Source organism: Hibiscus syriacus, unplaced genomic scaffold, assembly GCF_006381635.1.
Source record: "Hibiscus syriacus cultivar Baekdansim isolate YM2019G1 unplaced genomic scaffold, ASM638163v2 tig00117056_pilon, whole genome shotgun sequence".
NCBI classification, from domain to species: Eukaryota; Viridiplantae; Streptophyta; class Magnoliopsida; order Malvales; family Malvaceae; genus Hibiscus; species Hibiscus syriacus.
The window spans coordinates 6,381,810-6,389,157 of NW_024063539.1; the positions used below are offsets into that span (position 1 = coordinate 6,381,810).

The following is a 7,348-nucleotide window of genomic DNA, read 5'->3' on the forward strand; positions in this document are numbered from 1 at the left end:
ATACAAAAACACGAAAGAGTTAGAGGGATTACAATACAATTCTACCAATTATTTATTTCAACCTACATTATTGAAATAAAAGGGAAAATCACACAATAGAGACAAAAGTTTCGAAATTAAAATATAAAAAACACAAGGTCAAGGACGAAAATGTAAAAACCGGGAGAAAGTTAGGGGATTTATACGCGATTTACCCCTAAACTTCTACTATAAAACCCACTTTTCACCTTTTATTTCATTTGTAATCTGACCTAAAAAAGCTCTCTTTTCTCCCTCAACTCCCTCTTCTCTTCTAGCTGGGTAACATCGTCGGACCCTACTGTTCCATCCCGACCGCTGCTCCGACCACCATCCACGATGGTCGGAGTTCCTAAATCAAACCCTGAATAACCCTACAACCTTTGTTACACTCTCTTAAACCTTGATATGGGTCAAAACCACCAAAAAAGGGATTGAAATACTCCAAAATCCCTTCAATGCTTCAGTTTTCCTACCGACGATCTTAAAATTGAACCTCGAAACACCCTAAACACTTCGATCTACTCACCTAAACTAAAACCAAAACCTATAACCCCAAAACAACACCTAAACACTCCTAAAAAACCTCCCCTCGACTTCCCAACTCCGACCACTGCGAAGATGAACCAACCCTTTGGTTTCGACTACACCTCTCAGGTAAATTCTTTGAATTTTTTTTATTTCGAAATTGCTAAAAAATGAAAGAAAAAGTTTTTACCTTCAATTTTTTTTGCTTTTGTATTTCGAAAATGAGGGAGGAAGAATCCCTTTTATATGTTGATTTTTGGGGTTTTATACCCGAAATTTTACATATATAAAAATTTAAAAAAATCCTAATCCTTACTTGTTTCTCTGACAATCAATGTTTTGTTGAGATTTTATATGGTGATGATTTGTATTTTTAATGCCCCATATTTTTTGGGGTTTTGTTGAGATTTCTGATGAGATTTGGTTCGACTAGGCTTGACGGCGACGACGACCGACGCGGTTGGACGTGGGACAAACTCGGTCGACGGCTGTGGGAATCAACTTTGGCGGCGACGGCAGCTGAAAAGATACATTGGGGATAGGGTTAGATTAAGAGTTGGGCTAGGGTTTCAACTTTTGGTTTGAGCCCGAGTTTGGGTTTGTAATTGGGCATTGGGCTAGAATGTTACGCTCTGGTTTGTGACAAATAATAATAATAATAATATAATGGTTGAAAATGGTGACTACACGTATAATCAGATCTCCTCTTTGGTAAAAGGTTGTTTGTCGATAAATTAGAATTGTATAGCGGAGCAGTATGCCAGATAGCTTGATTCGCTCACCTCTCCTTTATCACTTCGTAAAACGTTTCGTTCGACAAAGACAATGAGTTTTTATAAAGGTTACTGGATTCTTTTGACGTTATATGTCATTCTTAATGAAAATTTTCGTTTTTCTTCGTATCTTTATGTTTAATATGTACGAGTTTTCTTTATGTGACTATTATCCTCATTTTTCTCTCTATATTTAGCTGTATTATAATTATGATTCATTCCATTATTTTTTTAATGAAATTTAGTTACAATCGTTATAAAACAAAAGTAACCAATTGCAAATTCGATTCACTATGGTAATGGTCAAGACCACCTCTGATTAATGGGATTTAACAATCTATCTCGACATATCACCTAATCATGAGTAGGTAAATGAAGTTGGCCATGTACGTGGGATTCAAGAACATTCCGTCACAGCACCTCCGGTTCAGGGAAGCTCCGTCACTGCCCCTGCGGTACAGGGAAGTTCAACCTCTGCACCGGCGGTTCAGGGAAGTTCTAGCACTGCACCTGGGGTTCAGGGAAGTTCCTCCACTGCACCCGGTTTAGATGGGCTTCCTCTCACCGCTACATGGTTTTATATGTCCCCAGAAGTTGAAGCAATATTTAGGGCTCGTGGAGAAGAAATGAGCTATTTATGGCCTGTTGGTTTTGTGATGCCTTTTGGAGTTTAATTTATTTCCTCCTTCTATCATCTCTTTTGGCGAATTCTTTTTTTTAAATAAAAAGTAGAATGCTTCAGCGAATATCTGAATTTGTCTAGAAAGAAGGTTTACCATCGTTGCACAAACCAGGATGTGCTTACTTAATGAACTTAATATCCTCATATTTAGTTTCCTGATGAGATTATGAATCATGCAACTTCTGATCAAGTGAAGTTACAGTTAAATGTTATTGATTTATGAAGTCTTCGCATTGTTGATTCATTTTGGCGATAATCAGAGAAGATAAAATCTAGCCTAACCGTTCATTTTCTATTTGAGCTGGTGTTCTTAAACTGTTTTTTTTAAATAGTGAAGGGTTTCATTATTTTTACTAATTAATTTTATGATATATGTCACTTACATATAACTCAATTCACTTCCAAATACCTTGGAAAGAGAATCTTTTTACAATAGTCTACTTTATAAAAGAAGTTACAGACAATCTTTCATTATTGATTTTAAAAATGGAAAATGGATAAATTATTTTGTCCCAAGGGAATTCCCATGCATCCCTATTTACCTTTTGTTTTTTTACAGTATTGACCTAAATTAACCTATTTATGCTACGCCAAAAAACCAATAAATTGAAAGCAGAGAGAAGGTTCCTAATTATGTTTATAGCCAAAAAAAAAAAAAGGGGGGAGGGGAAAGAGTCAAATTTGTAGCAAAAGGAAGAGATTGGATAATGTGGTGACAAGTCAAATTCAATACATTTATTTTGGCTTAATATAAAAATAAGTGTTTAAAGTATATATTTTTTTATTTAGATATTTAAATTATTTTTCGATCAATTCAGATACTTAAAGTTACAAATGTTATCATTTTAGGTACTCCAACCATAATGATTGTTAAAAAATCTCGTTAAATGACACGTTTCGTATTCTAATAATTTCAAATATTTTATTTAAAAAAATTATTAAAAAAATTATTATATTTTTAAAATATTATTTTAAAAATCACTGCTATTTCTGTGTTTCTTAGTATTGCTTCAGCTTACTCTAATGGACAGTGCAATGTAGGATTTACAGATGTATACATATATCTTTTTTTTCTTTTTCATATGATTTCATTATTATTGCATTTGTGGAATTTCTTAGTACTCACAGTTTTGATATGTTCAGTTACTTGATGAATTTTCTTTGAATGGAGATTACGAGGTTGGACTGTATTGTTTCGCTTGCCCATAAGGATTTTCAAGTTCAAGATGTGTGATAGGGAGAGGGAGAGGGAGAGGTTGAAGGAGAGGAGGGATTCTTTTTAATATAATAATTTTTTTTTTATTTTTTTTTAAATTATCAGAATACAACACATCACTTAACGAGATTTTCTAACGACCGTTACGGTTGAAGTATATTTTTTGTAACGTTTATAACGTTAGGCACAAAAAAAATAATTAAACATCTAAATAAAAAACAGTATAGTTTGAGCTATTATTTTCATATTAAATCTTTATTTTCTAGGTCTGAAATCAAAATTTCAGGATTTGTGCTTATAGAGGCAAAACATCAAGCGACAACCAAGAAAAGCACTGGGTGACAAATATATGGCCCCAGCCAGAAGTTCGTACTGTAAGATTCGGCCATGCAGGGCTTCAAACAAACTCCGGTCGTGCTCATAACGGCCTATAAAATTTCACTGTTGAGCGTAGGTTTCAAAGAAGTTCCACCAGTGGTCCTTAGGTTCAAGGAAAATTTGTCAAACACACTGATCATCGTTCTTCATTATCTCCCTCACACATACCGGACATTGATGAAGTTGGTATCAAAGCTTTCAATATGGTATTAGAGCTATTACGACTTGTCGATGAAGTTGAAAGGTTGGATGTTCAATACTATATTGGTGTAGGTTGTTTGTTGACCTCTTCTGTGTTGTTTGTCTCCCATATTTGTTGCTCACTCGGTTAACTTGTTTCCATTGTTAATATTGAATCGGTGGGGGAAGAGTGTTCAATGGTATTACCAAACAAAGGCTAACTTTGAGGTTTATTGAGAGTTGCAAATTACGCTAACTTTTTCTATTAAAAACACCCTTTTCAGTGTGGTTGATGAGTATATCTGTCATGTTTATTTGCAGAATTTAACTTTGGAATAAAGTGCGGTGGTCCGCAGATTACATCTTCAGATAGGACTCTGTTTGAGAGAGACAACCAGACACTTGGTCCAGCATCATATTTTGTTACGGACACAAATAGGTGGGCAGTCAGTAACTTTAGATATTTTGCTGGGTCCAGTAATCCTCAGTACACAGTTACTTCAGGATCTCAGTTCACAAACACTCTAGACTCGGAGCTATTCCAGACAGCACGGATCTCTGCTTCATCATTAAGGTACTATGGTTTGGGGCTTGAGAATGGCAACTATACTGTGAGGCTCCAATTTGCAGAAACACAAATCGTAGATACCACTGGATGGGAAAGTCTTGGGAGGGTTTTCGATATTTATATCCAGGTCCGTACCTCATTCTCAAGTTCTTCCTGTGCTGCCCCTTCAACTTTTACCCTGAAAATTGATATATTCCTGATGGTGCTAAAGTTTTTAATACCAACTATAAGTCTTAAACAAGTAGCATGCTTATATATTGACAGTAGTCCATCTCTAGAAATAACACACATAGCTATCATTTTAGCTTAAGAATGTTATGTGTTTTGAGGTGATTCATCTCGTACTCTTTTATAAGAAAAACATCGGCATTTTATGTTCTTTTTTTAAAAAAATTGATTATTTCAGGGAATTCGTGTTTTAGAGGATTTTGACATAAAGAGGGAAGCGGTGGTTTTCCCAGACGAGCAGTTACAAGTCAGTTTACGGATGTGGTATTAGAAAACTTCCTTGAAATTCATCTGTTTTGGGCTGGGAAAGGGACTTGCTGTGACCCAGCTCAAGGTACATATGGACCATTGATTTCAGCAATCAGTGCTATCCCAGGTCAGCAATCAACAAACTTTTTTTGGTTTAAGGCATAGTGTTACAGTAATACTAATTGCTCTGATTTATGCAGATTTCGAACCTACTGTCAGTAATAATGCTCCAACCAGCGGGGACAGTCAGACAGGTTTGATTGTGGGGATTGCAGCTGGTTGCAGCTTTCTTCTATCTTACGAGACGAAGGCCCCAAATGCAAGATGATGAAGGTAAACTTCATAGTTTTGGTGTATCCGATATAACACTGACTGATCAAATTGATATTTAGACCAGCAATTTTACAATGATTCTTTTTTCTTGAATTTGCAGAGCTCCTAGGGATCGATGCTAGACCGTACACTTTCAGTTATGCCTAACTAAAAGCTGCTACAGAGGACTTCAGTCCTGCAAATAAGCTTGGAGAGGGAGGGTTTGGACCAGTCTATAAGGTAACTTTTAGTCTATTATCCCATAACACCGATGGATCTATTACTAATCTCAGATTACAAAACCTTTATGTCAATTTCAATTTCACAAAGCAGAAGCAGTTCCTCTTCATTTGTCTGTCAATAATTGTTAAAATGAGGAAACGAGGAAAGGGACGTGACACGAGTAGGAATAAGACATGAGCATTCGACATGATAATGAATTCACCATGACTGACATTAAAAAGACTTTCAAAGGAACTCCAGGATGATCAAATGATTGAGTTTGTTATATCTTGTTATTTATCTTCTTTTTTTTAATTTCACTACATAGGGAACACTTGATGATGGAAGAGCAATTGCTGTCAAGCAATTGTCTGCAGTATCCCGGCAAGGCAAGAGCCAGTTCGTTACAGAAATTGCCACTATATCTGCTGCGCAACACCGTAACCTTGTCAAGCTACATGGTTGCTGCATTGAGGCGGATCAACGTCTCCTTGTTTACGAGTATCTGGAAAACAAGAGTCTAGACCAAATATTATTTGGTATGAAAATAGAGTCAATAAAGTATATGCTTTTTCTTTCTAAGACAGCAAGTTGGAAACATATTGGACGTATAGTTTACCTGACTTTCATGAAGCAGGCAAAAAATTGAATCTCAACTGGTCAATGCGGCATGATATATGTTTGGGAGTAGCACGAGGTTTAGCTTATCTTCATGAGGAATCAAGGATTCGCATTGTGCACAGAGATGTCAAGTCCAGTCATATTTTGCTTGATTCTGATCTCACCCCGAAAATCTCTGATTTCGGTTTAGCCAAACTTTACGATGATAAGAAGACCCACATTAGTACTCGTGTTGCAGGGACAATGTAAGAATCTTAAGACTAGCAAAACTAATTTTTTTGGACCAAATTTATTGTTTTTCGACATGGTTTATGCATCCAGGCGATAAACACCTTATATGTCATTACCAATGTAGTGGATACCTTGCACCGGAGTATGCCATGCGTGGACACCTTACAGAGAAGACTGACGTGTTTGCCTTCGATGTCGTGTGTCTAGAGATCGTTAGCGGAAGACCTAATTTCGACTCAGGGTTGGAGGAAAATCAGATGTACCTTCTTGAATGGGTATGATTTATTTTTAATTGGATATACCTTAGTATTTTAAATGGACCCAACATGGCAATCCTCTGGTGATTGGTGTGAATGTTTCATTTCATCTTTCTGGTCCATTAGGCCTGGCACCTGCATGAAAATGACCGGGAAGTTGAACTGGCAGACAGTATTTTATCTGAATTCGACGAGGAAGAAGTGCAGCGTGTGATCGGAATCGCTCTTTTGTGCACGCAGACATCACCAATGCAGAGGCCAGCCATGTCCCGTGTCGTGGTTATGCTTTCAGGAGACACCGAAGTGAGTAGGGTGGTTTCAAAGCCCGGATACTTGACCGAATGGAAATTCGATGACGAGGAAAGCAGCTTTATGAGTAATGAGGCAACTAGAGCAAGTGAAACCAGCTACGGTAGTACAAGCATAGCAGGTGGTGCAGAAACTTAACCAGTAAATCTTACAAAACCAATGCTCCGTAGTATCATTGGAGAGGGAAGATGAGACCCTGTTATCATTTTTATTGTGATGTTAATCTAACGAATGCATATATTCTTCATTGCAAATCGGGTCTAAAAGTACAGAATGCTTTCATAGATTGGTTTTACTATTATCTTCAAGATGGAAAATTATAAGTTTTTGCGTTGGTTGATATGGATTATGGAATTTTGGGTGAAAGTCCTGTATAATGTGCTTGCTTTGCATTATATACATATAAAAAATTCGTCAACCGATGTGATTTTATGTCTTTATCTATTTTGTGTTCAAGTTTTGGATATTTAATTTATTTTAAATATTGGTTTCAGTTGCTCTATATAAATATTTTATCCCTTAAAAATATGAAAAGATAAATTTTTTATTATTATATTAATTATATTTTAAAAAATA

The 7,348-nt window shown here is 36.2% G+C and overlaps 1 pseudogene; it reads left to right on the forward strand.

Moving 5' to 3' along the window:
* The first annotated feature begins 639 nt into the window (after positions 1-639).
* On the forward strand, positions 640-6,963 carry LOC120198466 (annotated as a pseudogene).
* Positions 6,964-7,348: the final 385 nt, after the last annotated feature.